The 19051-nt window shown below is 46.2% G+C and overlaps 1 non-coding gene across 1 annotated transcript; it reads right to left on the reverse strand.

Moving 5' to 3' along the window:
- Positions 1-2923: 2923 nt before the first annotated feature.
- Positions 2924-2995, reverse strand: TRNAQ-CUG (transfer RNA glutamine (anticodon CUG)). The gene has a single exon. It is a non-coding gene; the product is annotated as a tRNA-Gln (tRNA).
- Between the last annotated feature and the right edge of the window lie 16056 nt (positions 2996-19051).

Below are 19051 nucleotides of genomic sequence, written 5' to 3' on the forward strand. Positions count from 1 at the left end.
TCAGGACTCCAGCTCCAGGGGAAGGCCTTCCCTGTTGGCTCTGGAGGAAAGTCCTTGTCATCAGGCTTCCCTTGGTCTGGGAGCATCTCAGCGCAGGAACCTCAGGTCCAAAGGATATGCTCTGCTCCTGGTGCTGCTTTCTTGGTGGTACGAGGTCCCCCTCTCTGCTCACTTCCCTATCCTTTTATCTCTTGAGAGAGAGAACATGGTGTAGGCCACACCCCAGGGAAGCTCCCTTTACCTTGGATCAAGGATGTGACCTGGTAAGGGTGTAACATAAAGTTAGAATCACAAGGTGGAGGACAACCACACAATACTGGGAATCATGGTCTAACCAAGTTAATACACTTTGGTGGGAGGAGACATAATTCAACCTGTGACACCTGTATTAGGGAGTCCAGGATGAGAGGCCTGGGTGCTGACCCATGGGAGGTGGCTGGAGTCTCACTTGGGGCTGGTCTTGGGTTATGGCCTTGTGTAGTTTGTCTTCTGCATAAGAGAAAAGCAGAGAGGTTTCCTTTTCATTTGTTATAACCCAAACAAAACAATGGGGTCAAAGGGTGAGGTGCGGAGAGGGCAGCGTTGTGCCTTGGCCTGTGGTGTTGCCACAGAGAGCGTCTGCTTGTGGTGCATGGGTGAGAGGAGCAAGACAGTAAGTGCAGACACATCCTGCCCACCGCTGTACAGGAACTCTCTGAATCCTGGCACTGCTCTGCTTCCAGTGGGCAGTGAACATGTCTGGTCAATGTGTATGGGGTGGGGGGTCATCTTGGTGAATAACTTAAGCGCCTGTGGCCTGACAGGTAGAAGAGCCCATGTTGGGGCCATATCGGCCCAGATGTTTCAGTTGCAGTTCCAGCCAGAGTAGACCCCTGCGCCTGCTAATCACACTTGGCTTTGCTGGGGTTGAGGACTGGGACTCGTTTGCTGCGCGTTCACCATCGGTTGGCCCCGGCCCAGGGTGTGAAGGGAAGGCACTGCGTTTCTGCAAGCTCCTACAATCTGTGGGCGACTTTGGGGGTGTCTGTTTCACAGTCAGCCTGCTGGCCTGAAGCTCAACAAATACAGGCTTCTCAGCACTGGACCACATTGGCCTTGTCGTCATCATCCCACGTCTGGGCACTTGACACCGGACCACATGGGCCCTGTCGTCATCATCCCACGTCTGGGCACTTGGCACCAGACCACATGGCCCTGTCATCATCATCCCACGTCTGGGCACTGCTTTTGTCCCCACATGTGAGATTGGAAAACCACAGCCCAGGTAATCGACTACCTTGCTGAATGCTGTTCAGCTGGCTCCTGAAAGGACTCTGGCTGGGCAGAGGGCCCTGTCACCCCACCTCCAGCCCAGCATCTTCTATTCCACCTCTTCCCAGCCACGCAGGTGTTTGGCTTGCTTCCCAATCAGTAAGCCCAAGCGTAGCATTTGTCAAAAGCAAAAAAGCCCTGAACTCTCTTGGGCGAAGGTAGCTCTTTCAGTTCTGGTTTCTGAAAGATAACCTTGTGTCCTGAAAACTAGAAGAGCAGGTGCTAGAGCTGAAGTCTTATTTAAATGGAAATGCAGATAAAACCTATATATATTTGTCAAGGTTCCCCCCGCCAAATTTATTGTACTGCAGATGGTTTATCAGCCCAAACTAGTTTCTCATTAATATACATATTGTTTTGTGACTTTGGTTGCTAACCCCACAACCTGTCAACACTCCTCTTCTTGACCTTGGGTTCCCAAAAAACTTTTTTTTTTTCTTCCAGTAGACCAGCAAACCGTTTATTTTATAAAGGATTGGGTCTGAGGAAAAGCTGAGGCCCTGTTGGCAGGGATGTAAATTGGCAGAGCTGTTGCGCATTTGTGGGGGGCGGTCTGCAGTAGGGCACACAGCTCAGTGCGGCCCTCGGTGACCGTCCCCACAGCAGCGCCCCCTGGGTGCTTCCCAGCGCCGGAAAGAGCGTCTCTGTCGCCGTCACAGTAAAGGGCGGGAAACCCTGCCGGCGGTGGGGATGGCTGGCAGGTCTGTGGGGGGGGAGCTCGGCAAGTGATCAGAAAACAGGAGGTATTTTAGGAATTGACGTGGGAGCCTCAGCACGAGTAGAAAGACCCTTTTTGGTTTTTTTTTTTTTTTTTTAAGCCAAATCCAGAGGGCGCTGGGACGTTAAAGGGTCTGAAGTCCTGCGGAGGTGGGTCCCCGGCGGAGATGTTTGCACGGTCTGCGGTGGGGGGCCGGTCAGCGCCTACGCCCTGGGCCGCTGGCGCTGCGACGGGGCGACCGGCTGGGACCGCTCAGCCTCGGGACCCCCGGGACGCCTGACGGCGCCGGTCCCTCCCGCAGCCCTCACCGAGCCCAGCGGGGCGCGTGCGCGCGGGGGCGGGGCGGGAAGGGGCGCGTGCGCGGGCAAGGAGGCAGGGCGCGTGCGCACGAGGGGCGGGGCGGCCAGGGGCGTGTGCGCGCGGGGGCGGGGCGGCCAGGGGAGCGTGCACGAGGGGCGGGGCGGCCAGGGGCGTGTGCGCGCGAGGGGTGGGGCGCGTGCGCGTGAGGGGGCGGGGCAGCCGCGGGTCCGTCAAGGGGGAGGGTCGCGGGTGGGCCGTGGGCACGCAGGGATGAGAGGCCCCACGCGAACGCCTGCCACCCTCTCCCTCTCTTTCTGAGGCACCGGCCCCCGTGTCCTTGTGGCTGGCTTTTCTTAGGCTGAGACGGTGGTAAAGGTTGGCAGCTGCAGGTGAGGTTCTACCAAGATTTGAACTCGGATCTCCGGATTCAAAGTCCAGAGTACTGAGCATTACACCATGAAACCGCGCGCCTCTAGTTTATTCCAAGCTGTCATCCGCCGGGAATGCCGGCGACTTTGGGGAGTGAACCGAATGTGGTCCCAAAAAACAAACTGCAGGGGTGGAGACGAGGAGGGGGAAGTAAAAGGGCCAGACAGGCTCCACCGAGATTTGAACTCGGAGCACTGGATTCAGAGTCCAGAGTGTTAACCATTACACCATGGAACTGGCTGCAGCAGATGCTGCTGCCATCTGTCCCTTGATGGGGACGCGGGACCAAGGACTGGCACACAGGGAGAGGGCACCTTGGAGCATCCGCAGGGCCCAGGGCACACTGCACACAGTCTGATCCGAGAAGACCCAAAAGTTAGCTCCAGGGAGGGAAAACGTACCGTAGCAGAGGATGGTTTCCATCCATCGACCTCTGGGTTATGGGCCCAGCACGCTTCCGCTGCACCACTCTGCTGCCTGGAGTTGTGTGCAGCCTGCATCCTTGAGACCCGTTGCGGGCGTCACCTGCCCTGACAGTGACCGCAACAAGGAGACCCCGCAGCCGGCAGGAACCCAGTAAGGGCAAAGGGCGGAAGGGGGAGCAAGGCGCTTGCCCCCTTACAAATAAAGAAGACTAATTTTTTGCTGTTAAAAACAAACTAAGTTGAGAAACACAATCTGTATAGCTCTAAGTGTCTGTGTCCCTGGATAATGGTGACAGTTCTGCATTGGTGGTGGTGGTTGGAATTTTGGAAAGAATAAAAACAATGTTTCTCCCCATCAGCTGCAATGACTCCTACCTTAAGCTGCACAATTGTGAAAAAACTCTCCTTGTACTGCTGCTGCTTCTCTTGACCTGCTCCTTCCCGGTGGCTAACGAAGCTGTTTCTTCTGTATAAAACTGCTTAAAATCAAAGTATTAAATTCTGCTCTTCAGAAACATGTAAATACAACCTTCCTTTTCAAGGAGGTATAAACTGTTTCCCCAGGAACACTCTGGACATAAATCCTTTAGGAAAAAAATTTTTTTTAATTAGCGTTTCGCGTTTTAGAGATGGGAACCTGCGGTAGCAGATGGGAGGGTATCTCCTCTCTGAAGCCAGCAGAGCAACAGGAACAAGTGAGACAGACTGAAACACCTTCTGGGATCAAATTAGGAGTGGCAGCCAAGATACTCAGAGGATGTGGCTGCAGTGAGTTTAATGGGCTATTTTTATGGGCAGGGTTAAGGGAAGCCAACAAGCAGGGGTTGAGTCTCAGCAGTAAACTGTCAGTACCCCAAGGCCTGAACAAACACAGTGGGGAGCAGCTCCTGGGCCCCGTGAGAGCTGGAAGTATTGGAGAGCGCCTCCAACAGGAGCCCTGGTCTTTCTCAGAGGGAGTCCCTGTGACTCCTCAGCCAGGCATGGAGAATTTTGAGGGATAAAAACTCCAGCCTTTCTCCCGTCCACCGTCCAGTCTCCTGCCAGGGTCTCCCGTTAGCTGCAGCAGCTGGCCTCTCCCTCTGGCTTCCAGTTGGTCTGAGGGATCTAGGTGGTGGTCTGAAGGAGCAAACAGAAGGTGTCCATTGCTACAGGTTGCATCTATAACGCCAGGCGTATAACCACAGCTGCCAAGAGAAGTGAAGGAGGGAGGAGGAGGAGGGCCTGAAGTGAAGGCCTGGAGCAAAGCCAGTGGTAGGGACTTACCTAGCTTTGGCTGTGACACACCCAGCAGGGCAGATGGGGCAACCCCTGCTCAGAACATCAAGAGAGACTGGTGGTTGCTAGGGGAGTGAGGCCTCCTGAGCTACAGCCACACAGCTGGACTGTGAGCCTCAAATGTCACCACAGGGGTCTAAGATTGTATGAGTCTGATGAAACCAGACATCCACATATTTACAGTTGGAGGTAGGAGCAACAATGGGTGCTTCCTTGGGCAGTGCACCTCATGGTCCTCTTGGCCTGAGGTGAGGAAATGCCCCCATTCCTGGCAGTGGCTCATGGTCTGGCCAGACTGTCAGGCAGTCAGTAAAACAGATTGGGGGATTGAAGTCAAAGAGGCTTGGTGACGAGGTGTGTGGATGGACTCCTTGGAGTGGGCCCAGAATTTGAGATTATGCACGCTCCAGGAGAAAGCCCATCCGAAGGTCCCTGTCTTACTTTCTAAGAGCTGCTGTAACAGAAATACCACAAGTACATGGCTTTAATGAACAGAATTTTTTTTTGCTCACAGTGTAGGAGGCTAGATGTTCGAATTCAGGGCACTCGTTCTAGGAGAAGGATTCTCTGTGTCAGCTCTGGGGGAAGGTCCTTGTCTATTTAGCTTCTGTTCCTTCGTGATCTTCATGTGACATGTTGTCTATCTTCCCGCATCTCTGCTTGCTTACTTGGTTGCTTACTCAATCTGCTTTTACCTATCTCAGAAGAGACTGATTTAAGACACACCTTACAATAAAACAATAATACTGCCTCATTAACACAACAAAGAAAACCCATTCCTAAATGGAATTATAATCACAGGTATAGGGGTTAGGATTTACAACACATATTTTTGGGGGGACACAATCCAGACCATAATAGTCCCCACTGTGGAGAAGGTTTGTAATCAGGTGGTTGTGGGAGGTGACAGCCATCAGACTCTCTGCAGCTGCCCTGGTGGTGCTGGTTTAATAGCTGTCAGCCAAAATGGCCACAGGGACAGAGAGGACCACCATGCCAGGCTTGGCAACATGGGACTCCCTTTTTCCTCACTGAGGCTGCTCTGATTACAACTCTTGCTAAAGTTTTTAGCGATGCCAACAGTGAGTCCTAATACCAGCTGGGGTGGGGGAAGACCACCAGTCCACCTGACAGCAGGTGCCCTGCACTAAATCCCTCCCCCAGGAGATGCGGAGGCCTAGCTTGAATAGGCCCAGTCCTGGCTCAGATCTGCTCCCTGCGCGTCATGCTCCTCAGGGTGCTCCTGGCCAAAGCACTCGCCTTACAGTGAAAGCAACAGGCAACGGGCTTTTGCTGCAGGGAAATTATTTTCCTTTTCTGAACCTCCTCATGCAGACGCAGCTGGCCCTAGGGAGGAGTTATAGCCCATTTCCTCAGTAGTCTTGGAAGTGAGATTACAGGATCAGAGTATGCCATCTTTTCACACTCCTGACAGGTGTATCAAAACGCTTATAAAAAGCCTCAGCACAAGGGCAACCTTGAAGCCTCGCACTGGCCACAGTTCCTGACAGTCCAGGTGCAGCACGTGCTCATCGGGGGAGACACCAGCAGGACTGCAGCCGCCCATCTGGGACTCATCGCCCATTTCTCTCCCATCTTAGAGCAGACTCTGCCCCTGGGCAGTGCAAACCCTCCACAGTTCACCCCCTTGCGCTCCACAGGGCCCAGCGGATGAAGGCAGAAGCACGGGGCAGGGTGGGGTACGCTCAGCGACCACGTGGCGCCCGGTCACATGAGCGTGTGCGCCTTCGCGTGAGGGCCCAAGCAAGGCTGCGGGGTGGAGGGAGGAAGAGGGTCCCCTCAGCAATGCCACCTCCCCAGGTGTCAAGAGTTGCTCTCTGCACCCCAAACCCCTCCTTGCTTCCTGGCCTCATTCAGCAGAGATGTCCCTACTACTGCTTTGGCTCGGATGCTTGGTGCAGGGTGCATGTGGTGGACCCCGTCTCTGCGTGCCTTGCTGTGAAGCTGCCCTGATAACGCTTGCTCCCCCATTATGACCCTAATACCTCGCAGCATGTTTTCTCCTTTTCAAAATGGGTGATTGAGAGCTTGACACAACTAACTCCATAATGATACTCTAAGTAACCTGTTTTTTTTTTAATTTTTATTGTGCTTTAAGTGAAAGTTTACAAATCAATTCAGTCTCTCATACAAAAATTTATATACACCTTGCTGTATACTCCCCCGAATGAGGCAGCACACTCCTTCCCTCCACTTTCTATTCTCGTATCCTTTCAGCCAGCTTCTCATCCCCTCTGCCCTCTCATCTCCCATCCAGACAGGAGCTGCCCACATACTCTCATGTGTCTACTTGAGCCAAGAAGCTCAATCCTCACCAGTACCATTTTCTATCCCATAGCCCAGTCCAATCCCTGTCTGAAGAGCTGGCTTTGGGAATGGTTCCAGTCTTGGGCTAACAGAAGGTCTGGGGACCACGATCCCCAGGGTCCTTCTAGTCTCAGTCAGACCACTAAGTCTGGTCTTTTTATGAGAATTTGAGGTCTGCAGCCCACCGCTCTCCTACTCACTGAGGGGTTCTCTGTTGTGTTCCCCTGTCAGGACAGTCATCAGTTACAGCCAAACACCACCTAGCTCTTCGGTCTAAGTCTGATGCAGTCTCGTTTATAGGGCCCTTTGTCTCTCTTAGGCTCATAGTTACCTTCTATATGAGTTTGTTTGTTAATTGCACCAGCTGCACTGGTCTCTTTCCAAAGGGGTGCGGGGTCATCTTGGCTTTTTCAGCCTTGCTCTCCCTCCTCTTCTTTGTTCTCTTGAGAGATGACCTTCAGCCTGCAAGATGGCAGCTAGGAAGGCTGCCTGGCACTTTTGGTCTGCAACTTTCTTTCTTGCACCTTATCTCGGTCACAGTAAACTTGGCAGGCCAGTTCCACTAGCCAAGAGCTTTTTATATGTTTTTGTTTGTTTGTTTTGCCTGTTACAAACAGAGAGTCAAAATGCCTGACATCCATATCTTTAGTTTAATAGTTTCTTGTAGTTGTGATGTATACTCATCTGACCATCTGTGGGCTATGTGCTTGCAAACATGTAATCCTTGGAAAATGATATTTAAACTTTAATGTAAAATTGCTTTTTGGGACTCCATAAAGACAGCTTGCATTGCTGCCCGACTCCCCATTAGTGTTACCTCCTGATAAACATTCTCTTTCTAACTTGGAGTACATTTCATTGGCTAGACTGCTCCAGGGCACGGACCCCAATCGTGTAATACCCATCAAACTCCAACTCAGGCTTAGCCTTCTCCGTGTCGCTGTTCCCACATCTCTCAAACGGGGACGTGAACTGCCAGTCTGCTTCTTGCTGGTCCCCGAGCTACACTAAGACCCTTGCAGAGGGGGCCTGTCGCCTGGCTGAGTCCAGGCATCCCAGGAACTGCTCAGTGTCTGCAGACGACTGGCCAGGCTTACCCTGCTCCCACTCCACTTCTCCTGCTCTGCTCCTCCCTGGTGAATTCCTGAGCAGCACAGCCCATCAGCTCCTTCTTGTCCTCACCCACCACCACCCCTGGCTTCTGCTCTCATGATCATCTCCACCTGCAGACTTCAGGGGGCACTGCAGTGCTGGTATCAGCACACAGGCAGCTCCCATCCTGCAGGGGTACTGGTGTGGTCCCCGGACCAGAGGGGGATTCGGTAAGCCACCCAAACTCTAGTGGGATCCAGACGATGTCGTGGTTTCCATGCTCTGCGAGGTCCAAAGTGCTGAGTCATAGTCTTTGACTTCCAAGTCAGCACCCTTTCTTATTTACCACAAGGACTTTGCCACTCTCATGTTCCTTCCCACGTAGTCCTCACCTGGAGCAGCTCCCCTTGCCTCCCACCTTACAGACAAATGGGAGCCCGGTGCCAATTCCTAGGGTTCTTCCAGCTCCCCACTGCTCCCTAGTATCCACCATCCGTCTCATGCCTCCAGCATGGGAGTCTGACTCCTGGTCCCGGGGGCCTAAAGCTTATGTCATTTGGAGCACTCACTTTAAAAAAAAGAATACAAAATTAGGTATGAAGGTGAATGTTGATTCGAATAAGAAAAACTCACAACAAATTGCAAATTATAGAAAGCTGATAAATCCACAAATCTCAGACAATTAATAAAATATTTTTATTAACTGCCTGAAACACCTCTAATATATCTTCTCCTCAATGTTTGGCTGCAGGCCTTGATTGCCTCTTCAGATGGCAATGATTTAGTAATTTTTTTATAGAAAGAATGGAAAGGGTTGATTAAAAAAAAAAAAATAGTGACAATTTAGAAAAGATCTGGTCAGGGTCACATTCCTACTGGAAACACCAAGTACATTTTTAGGATTGCTATGAGATTTGGCAACAGGTCTATAGAGTTTCTGTTCTGTCTGAGCTGTAGGACTGCAAATGTTTCAAGTTTCAGGGTGCAGGAACTGGTCATCTCAAATCCGTGGTGGCCTCGGAGTGGCATTCAATGAGCTTCACAGCATTGTTGATTTCTAGATTTCACGTCAAATCAGGATGAGACGGAAACTACATCCCACGTTTGCGATTCACTCCTTTTATTTAACAGGCGCGCACACCCTTCTGCTGATTTCGGCTGTTTTCTAAGAAGGTACCTGGTGCATTTTCGTGTGCTTTGTGTGCAACCGAAATAAATGAAATCTTCACGTGCCCTGTGGAGACTTTGTGACTTTTGAGAGTTTTCAAGATAGTCATTGATTTGAAAATCAGTCTGATGTAAGTAATTTCCATCTTGTTGGAAACGGTATACAAGCATAACAATACAGGCAAGGAATAGACTAACCAAGAGCACACAGCAGTTTCAACATTTAAAAAAGAAAAAAAAAAACTTTCATTATGCTGAATGAAATAAGCCAGACACCAAAGGACAGATATTGGATAATCCCTCATATGAAATATCCAGAGTAGGCAAATGCATAGAGATAAAAAGGTTATTAGTGGTTACCAGGGGCTGGGGGAAGGAGGGAACGTGGAAGGCACACTGAGCTTCTGTGAATGTGATTCATGTCACTACATTGTACTCTTAAAATGATTAAAATGGAATTTCTTTTGTTGTTGTTATATTTTGCTATTGCTGCTGTGCCATTGAGGTGGCTCTGCATGACCCCACGTACAACAGAACAAAAGACATTGCCTGGTGGTCCTGTGACACCTTCACCATCGTTGGTATGCTCGAGTCCATTGTTGTGGCCACTGTATTTTGAGTGCCTTCCAACATTCATCTTCCAGCATTATACCAGACAATATTCTGTTCTAACTCATTGAATTTCCTTGGCTGGTTTTCAGAGTAGACCACCAAGCTTTTCTTTTTAGTCCATCTTAGTCTGGAAGCTCTGCTGAAACCTGTTCACCGTGGGTGACCCTGCTGGTATTTGACATACCAGTGGCCTAACTTCCAGCATCACAGCAACATGCAAGCCACCACAGTAGGACAAACTGACAAACAGATACTGGATATATATTTTACCATAATAAATTAAATTTTTAAAAATTGTGGTGAAAATACACATGTCGAAAGATCTGCCAACACAGTAACTTTCACATTTATAATTCAATGACATTGATTATATTTTTCATGTTGTGCCACCATTACTTCTATCCTTTTCTAAAATATTCCACCACCACGAACCTAAACTCAATGCCCCCAAACAAAAACTCCTCCTCTCCCACCCGTGGAACCACTAAGAATCTTTGGCTTTGATATATTTGCTTATTTCATATAAGTGAGATCATACAGTATTTGTCCTTTTGTGACTTGTTTCACTCCGCACAATGTTTCAAGGTTTATCCACGTCATGGCACACGTCGGTGACTTCATTTCTTTAAATTTATGGCTGCATAATATTCCAATCTATGTTCATACCACATTTTATTTATCCATTCACAAAATTTTTTTTTTAATTATTTCAAAATATTTTTCTGAGAAGCATCTCTTTTGTCCATTGTATGCTTTGTTCGATCCTCTGTAAGTACTGGGGTTACAACTTTTAAAAAAATTGTTAGCAGGGTTTGGTGAAGTTTATCATAACAGGATATAATAAAGGTCACAGGACTTACGGGGGTCAAGAGACTCGTCAGTGGGCCAGTGCTGACCTGGTGCGCTGCTGGACACACATCCCGAGGCTACCTTTATTACCTTCATCTTCCTTCTGCTTTTTTTTTACTTCTGCTTTGTTGCTTCCTGTCTGGGAGCGTCTTGATTCTGATAATATTCTTCATCTGTGTTGTTGTTCTCACTGTCCACATTTTCTTAGCTATTATGATTCTCTTCTATATCTTCGAGATTTTGACCATTAGCATTTTTTGTTTCCATTGTGAGATATTTGTATTTTGAAGCTTCTATCAGACTTTCATTTTCTTTTTCAGTAGAGTACTTCGTTCTAGTTATGTTTGCATTTTGGTGTGATTGATAATTCTAAAAAAGCATACTATGTTAACCTGAACTTAAGGCAGATACAAGTGCTGCTCAAATGCATTTTAAGATTGCCGCTGGGCTGCATCCAGCTCTTCACTGTGTGATACAATAATCTCACGCCGTAGCCACTCATTTCCAGTGAATGCGTGAAGGGCTTTTGTTACTAGGACATGAGTTTCTTTAGGCCCTGGATTTCCAGTCTTTGGCACAACAAGGGGCCTCAGGTCTGATCTGAAATGTCAGGCTGCAGAAACTACGACTTTGCACAGGTATGCTCACCTGAGAAACTACTCGATAAAGGGGGCACGTTGGCTGCAACTGTACGTGCTACTCTGTAGGATGTGTCCCTAGGAGCGAGAACTCTCAAGCTGACTAGCTCCCAGGGAACCATCCTGGGCTCCAGTGTCCACTTCTGATGTCAGCAGCATGCTGCACAGACCGAGTGTTGGCCTGGCACACTTTCAAACTTGTCTCACCTCCATCCCTGCATCCCTTGGTACCAAGTTGTCACAGGCGGGGTTATCTAGAGACGTAAAACCAGTGAAGCGCATGCATGGATGGACAGATAGGTAGATAGACAGATCTCAAAGAAATGGCTCACACGGTTGGAGAGGCTGGCAAGTCCCAAATCTACAGGTCAGGAATCAAGCTGGAGGCTTCTCCTGACTCATGTAGCTGCAGGGGCTGACAAACCCAAGATCTGCAGGTAAGCTGCAAGCTCAAATTCCAAGAACTGGAGGTCAGATGATGACAAGCCAGATATAAGATCCAGAGCTAGAGCCTTGCTGTAAACATCCATTCATATACTGAAGGCAGGCCACACCTCCAAGGAAACGCCCTCTCAACTGACTGGCTACTCACAGCAGATCTCATCGTGGAGTTGATTACCATCATTACATAACTGCCGAATTACATCATCACATGACTGTCAAAGTATATCATAACTGCTTGAGGATCATGGCCCAACCAGGTTGACACACAACCTTAACAATCACAGTCCACCCCTTGTCAACTTGGCACCTGTGCACATCTCCTTAAACCACAATCTCTAAATAATTACAAAGTCATACTTGCATCTAACATGAAACAACTAATATGCATATAACTGCAAATGCACTAGCTCTGTTCACATCATTTTGTATGTGAAGAAAATAAAAATATGTGACGCACACATCCAAGGAAGAAATACTCCTAACAATTACAGACCTTGTTTCTGCAACTGGTCATGTGGCTGTAGCTGGTATTTAGAACTACCTTCTTTCAACAGTCACTCCATATTCCCTTTACCCTCTGCAAGCACCTCAGCTGGTCCTGGTTCTTTGCCTGGTGAGGTGATCCAAACCTTCATTCCTGAAGGGTCTGGGCCATTAGTAGTCACGTTGGATTTGGGTTGCTGTAGTCTTCCATTGACTTTAATCACAGGGCATGGCAGTACTAAGAGACGCAGGAAGGGATCTCCTGAATTCCAGGCATACTCTTCTTTATCTCCATTATGTAATATCAATCTGATTCCCTCTTGGTAATCAGGATCGATCATAGCAGCTAACATGGTAACTTCCTTCTTTGCCTTTGATCCAGAGGCATGAGGAGCCCAAAGTGGCCAGGTGACATTTTTAACCTCCAGTTCAACGGAATCAATGATGTGTTTCCAGGTGGAAGCATTCCTCCCTTTGAAAGACCTCCAGTCCTACAGAGCATAAGGTCGTGGACCAGGAGACAAAAATTTTGGGAGCAGGTCACCCAGGGTAGTAGTGAGTGGTGCCACTCCCACTCCTAACCCTTAATTCCTGGGCCCATGAATCCTGGCTATGGTAGAAATAGCACCATATACTGGTTTAGAGCATATACAGCCTTCTGGAGAACATTTTCCCAGTCCTCCAAAGCACCAGCACCTAGCCGACATTGTAATTGTGTCTTTAGAAGGCCATTTCATAGTGCTATCCAGCCACCTGCTTCAGGATGACAGGGAGCATGGTAAGACCAGTGAATTCCATGAGCATGGGCCCATTACCATACTTCATTTGCTGTGAAGTGAGTTCTCTGATTTGAGGTGATGCTGTGTGGGATACCATGACAGTAGACAAGGCATTCTGTAAGTCCACAGATGGTAGTTTTGGCAGAAGCATGACATGCAGGGAAGGCAAATCTGTATTCAGAGTACAAGTGTCTACTCCAGCAAGAACAAAATGCTGCCCTTTCCGTGATGGAAGCAGTTCGATGTAATCAACTTGCCACCAGGTTGCTGGCTGATCACCTTGTGGAATGGTGTCATATCGGGGACTCAGTGTTGATCTCTGATGGCAGACTGGGCACTCAGCAGTGGCTGTAGCCAAGTTAGCCTTGGTGACTGAAAGTCCATGTTGCTGAGTCCACGCATAACCTCCATCCCTGCTACCATGGCCACTTTCTTCATGAGCCCATTGGGTAATGATGGGACTGGTCAAGGAAAGAGGATGACTGGTTTCCACAGAACACGTCATCCTAACCACTTGTTAAAATCCTCCTCTGCTGAGGTCACCACCTGGTTAAGTTGTCAACAATCCACTGTCATCCTCCAAGATTCATGTTTTTTGCACAGACCAAATAGGTAAGTTGAATGGGGACGTGGTGGGAATCACTACCCCTGCATCTTTCAAGTCCTTGATGGTGGCAGTAATCTCTGTAATCCCTCCAGGAATATGGTATTGCTTTTGATTTACTATTTTCCCAGGTGGGGCACTTCTAATGACTTCCACTTGGCTTTCCTTACCATAACCTCCCTTACTCCATTTGTCAGGTATCCAATGTGGGGGTTCTGCCAGTTGCTGAGTCTGTCTATTCTAATTGTGCATTCTGGAACTGGGGAAATCACTACAGGATGGGTTTGGGGACCCACTGTGAGACAGATATGAGTTAAACTCTATTAATAACCTAACCTCCACATGCTCCTACTCTGACTAGTTGGCCACAGTGACGTTTTGGGTCTCCTGAAATTGGTGTCAGTTTACAGCCAGTAACTAGTAATCTCTGAAAGGTCTGATTATTTCCTTGTCCCCAGTGAACAGTCACTCTCGTAAAAGGCCATAGATCCCTGTGGGGAAGGCTGAAGAAAGATATTAACAGAATAAAATTCCGGCAGTGTAGTGGGGTCCTTTCTCAAGGGACCTGGCCTTCCCTTCATTCAAGGGGTTGTGGGTTTTTAAACTCGCTCAAGTCTGGGAATTGATTGAGGGGCCTGGGTACTCTGGCAATTCAAGTTAAGACTGCTATTCCTTTGACCTAGAATTCTTCCACTTGTACAGATCAAGTAAATATTTAGTAGATTTCCCGTGTACTTCACTCCTAAGGACACCATGACTAAGTAGCCAATGCTGTTTAAGTCCGTAAGAGTCAGGCTATTCTGATTACTGCCTTGACTTCACTGTCCATTACAGTAACCACATTCACCTTGCTTTTGTCCGTTGATCGAGTGCCACCATTTGGCCCATATCACCACGGGGTCCAATCAGCCCCATTGTAGTTAAAAATTGATAAAAAAAACCATTGCTGTTGAGTCGATTCCAACTCATAGCAACCCTACAGGACAGAGTAGAAATGCCCCATAGAGTTTCCAAGGAGCCCCTGGTGGATTTGAACCACCAACCTTTTGGTTAACAGCCGCAGCTCTTAACTACTACACCACCAGGGTTTCCCCATTGTAGTTAGGTGTCTTAATTCAGTTAGGGCAGTTCCCACTGTTAATCTGACTGACATAAAATAGCAATCACAGCAGTCTTCAAGGATGCTGGAGCTCCCTTCACAAATTTGTTCCTTACCACTGTGGTAAAAGGTGTGTTCTCTGGGCGCTCCATGTGTGGGTCTGTGGGTCTAAACTGATAAATCCACTCTAACATGCCAATTTCCCCAAGCCTTTAGATACCTTCATCTATAATATACTAAGGCAGGTCTATTAATATTTGGTTTATATAATTTGCTTATTTCATATAAGTGAGATCATGCAGTTTATTTGTCCTTTTGTGACACTTACTTCACTCAGCATAATGTTCCCAAAGTTCACCCATGTGACATGTATCAGAACTTCATTTCTCTTTATGGTTGCATAATATCCCATTGCATGTACGAATCACATTTTGGGTATCCATTCATCTGTTGATGGACATTACCCTTACTAAAAAAAAAAATATTTATTTTGGTAAGAATATACACAGCAAAACATACACCAATTCGACAGTTTCTACACTGAATATGTTCTCTGAGTTGTGCAACCATTCTCACCCTCTTTTTCTGAGTTGTTCCTCTGCCATTAGCGTACATTCACTGCCCCCAAGATTTTGCTCTAGTATTTCAAGTTGCTGTTGTCAATCTGTTTACCCTAAATTTTTAAAGGATATTTTTGTTTGGTATTGACTACTGGACTGAATGACTTTTGTTTTATTTTTGGCATTTTACTGATGTCATTTCTTTGTTTCCTGGCTTCCGTTGTTTTTGATGAGAAGTCAGCTGTCACTCTTCTTGCTTCCCTGAATGTCTTTTTTTCTTTGTATCCTTTTAGGGCTTTTCTTTGGTTTTTAGGAGTTGGACTATGCTTCCATGTGTTTTTCTTTGGGGTTTGCTGTGCTTTCTGGGTTGATATACAACAACCGATTTGTAAACTTCTTAGACATTATCTCTTTAAATATTTTTTCTGCTCCATTTTCTTTCACCCCTCCCTTGGAAGTTCAATTTCACATACATTAGACCACTTGATTTTGTCCCACAGGTCTCTAATATTCTTTTATGGCTTTTTTTTTTTTCTTCTCATTTTCGTAACGTGCTTTGATTTGTATAGGAATTCTACTGATGTGACTTCAAGTTGAAAAATCTTTTTTTCGGCTGAACCCAGTCTGGTATTCAGGTAACTCAGTGAATTCTTCATTTCAGATACTTGAGTGAGCAGACCTCAGTCCTGGGGTGTGGCTTCTCTAGGGTCTCAGAGTGCCTGGTTGCACCACTGTCTCTTCTTTTGGTGGGCAGCAGCTCCAATGTCCCAGCCCTGAGAGACTTCTGCAAACTCCATTCAGTCTCTCATGAGACTCTGCAATCAAAAGACGTTCAAAGAACAGGTAGCTCGTTATATTAAAACTGCCTCCAGTTCTATTTATTTGTGTATACATCTATTAAAAATTAGGGATTATATTGATTCTTTACCCCGTCTCATCCTAACAATAAGTGACTCTCATCTGTCGATACATAAACTAATCATCAAGGGAAAAAAAGCCCCAGGCATTATTAAGAGATGCATCTCCAAGATAATTCAACTTTTTAGTTTGATAAAAATTCACATCTATTTATGGTGCTTGGATCAATTATGTGCTAATAATAACTAATACTAATTCAATCAGGAGAAATATTTTCAACACTTTAGACTTAAGTTCACATGAAATTACCAACTAAATGTATGCATGCGTATGTGTGCACATATAAAAAAACCAAACTTGTTGCAATTGAGCCAATTCCGACTACGTACGCATAACATCTGCAGAGAAAACAGAGCCATCAATAAATTACGTTCGGGAATAAACACTTGCATTTAAAATAAAATTTGTGGACAGTTCAAGAGAAAAGGATATAAACTTCTGACCGTTAACCAAGAGATCGTTTATATGTTTACAGAGTATGATGGTAGGTTTCAAATTATTATGGTATTTTGGACCTATCTGACACATTTAATGAGTGATGTAACGCTTTCACTGTAGAAGTCCATATTTACAGTATTTGGTGTGATGGTTAAGACTGTGCATCAACTTGGCTGAGCCATGATTCTCAGTGTTTATATGTGATGACCCCCATGAAGGGATCTGCTGTGAGTAGCCAGTCAGTTGAAAGGGAGTTTCCTTGGGCATGTGGCCTGCATGTGAATATAAGTGGACGTTCTGGTTTTTGCCCTCTCTGGATCCTAAAGTTGCCTCCTGTTCGTCTGACCTCCAGTTCTTGGGACTTGAGCTAGCAGCTTACCTGCTCATCTTGGGATTCATCAATCTTCACAGCCTGTGAACAAGAGCCCTGCTGATCTTGGGTTTGCCAGCCCCTGCAGGTACGTGAATCAGGAGAAGACCTGCAGTCTTCTCTGCTGATCTTGGATTTGTTGATCTTCGCAGCCTATGAAAAAGAACCCTGCTCTCCGATCTGCCGGTCTTGAGTTCAGCAGCCCCTGCAGCTATACGAATTGGGAGAAGCCTCTACCCTGATCGGCAGACTTGGGACGTTCCAGGCTCTACAATTGCGTGAGCTGTTTCCTTGATATAAATCTCTCTCTATATATATCTATATGCTTTACGTGTTTTGCTTCTTTACAGAACCCAGCCTAGGACATTTGGTACCAAGAGTGGTTCTAGAGAAACAAAATTGTAAGATGTTTTCCAAATTGATTCTCAAGTCTGGTTAGTCTTTTTTGTGTGTGTGCTGTTGACAGTTTCTTTTTCCCACTTAATTTTATGTGCTGAGTAGATTATATATTGTCCTTTCCTCTTATTTGTTGTTGATTTTGTTTTTCCTGAGTCTCTATTTTTTTCTTGTATTTTGTTTTGATGAGTAGGATAGTTTGTCTCCTTTGTGGTTACCTTATTATTTACTCCTATTTGTCTAAATTTAACCTAACTTTTATTTCTTTGTATTGCCTTATCTTTCTCTCCATATGGAAGGTGTATGATTACATTTCTTAGTCCCATTTTATTATTCTCATGTTGTCTTCTTTTATATAATAACATTGCTGTTACACTGTTTGGGGCTTTTTTTTTTTTTTTTTACAATCTTGCTTTGTTTTTTTTGGATTTCCCTGTCTGGGTTGACTTCTGGTTGCTCTGCCCAGTTTTGTAGTCTTGGGTTGGTACCTGATATTATTGATTTTCTAACCAAAGAACTCCCTTTAGTATTTCTTGTAGTTTTGGTTTGGTTTTTACCAATTCCCTCAACTTATGTTTATCTGGAAATGTCTTAATTTCACCTTCATATTTAAGAGACAGTTTTGATGGATTTATGATTCTTGGCAGGCAATTTTTTTCCTTCAATTTTTAAAAAATGTCATCCCATTGCCTTCTTACCTGCATGGTTTCTGCCGAGTAGTGCGAGCTTATTCTTATTGGCTCTCCTTTGTAGGTAACTTTTCGTTTATCTCTCGCTGCTCTTGTAATTGTCTCTTTACCTTTGGTTTTGGCAAGTTTGATTATGTTTTGGTGACTTTCTTTTAACACCTACCTTATGGGGAGTTCGATGAGCATCTTGGAGAGATATCTTCTCATCTTTCACGGTACCAGGGAAGTCTTCTGCCAAGAAATCTTCAACAATTTTCTCTGTATTTTCTGTTATCCCTCCCTGTTCTGGTACTCTAATCACTCATAGGTTATTTCTCTTGACAGAGTCCCACATGATTCTTAAGGTTTCTTCATTTTTTTTATTTCTTTTATCTGATTTTTTTTCAAATATATTTGAAGTGATTTATCTTCGAGTTCAGAAATTCTAGCTTCTACTTGCTCAATTCTGCTCCTCTGACCTTCTATTGAGTTGTCTACTTCTGTAATTTTATTGTTAATCTTCTGAATTTCTGATTGCTGCCTGTCTATGGATTTTTCCAGCTTATTAAACTTTTCATTATGTTCCTGAATAATCTAATTTCTTCAGTTGCTTTATCTGTGTGTTCCTTGGCTTGTTCTGTGTGTTGTCTCATTTCCTTCCTAATGTCTTGAAGGGATCTGTATATTAAACTTTTGTATTCTGCATCTGGTAATTCCAGGAATGCACTTTCATCTAGAAGATCCCTGGATTCTTTGTTTTGAGAGCCTGTTGAGGTGATCATGGTCTGTTTCTTTATGTGACTTGATATTGACTATTGTCTCTGAGCCATCAATAAGTTATTGTATTAGTTTATGCTTGCTTACTGTGTCGTAGCTGCTTGCTTTCTTTTGTTTTGGTATAACCCCTATGGGTTGCTTGCGTGAGCTAGCTTGATTATTTTCACCTTTGGAGCTCTGACGTCCTGTCCCCAGATGGCTAGAACTGTTATCAGCTATATCAGTCTAGGAGTCCATTCAGTTTTCTTGTATGAATTCAGCTCAGGTTTCCAGGTAGCTGATCATCAAATCTGTGGTGCAGGCTCTTTCCTACAGTCTTAGAGGGACAGGGGTGATTGGCATATATACCGGTATCTGACTGTAGCAGGGGG

The sequence above is a fragment of the Elephas maximus genome, chromosome 19 (genome assembly GCF_024166365.1).
Source record: "Elephas maximus indicus isolate mEleMax1 chromosome 19, mEleMax1 primary haplotype, whole genome shotgun sequence".
Lineage (NCBI taxonomy): Eukaryota > Metazoa > Chordata > Mammalia > Proboscidea > Elephantidae > Elephas > Elephas maximus.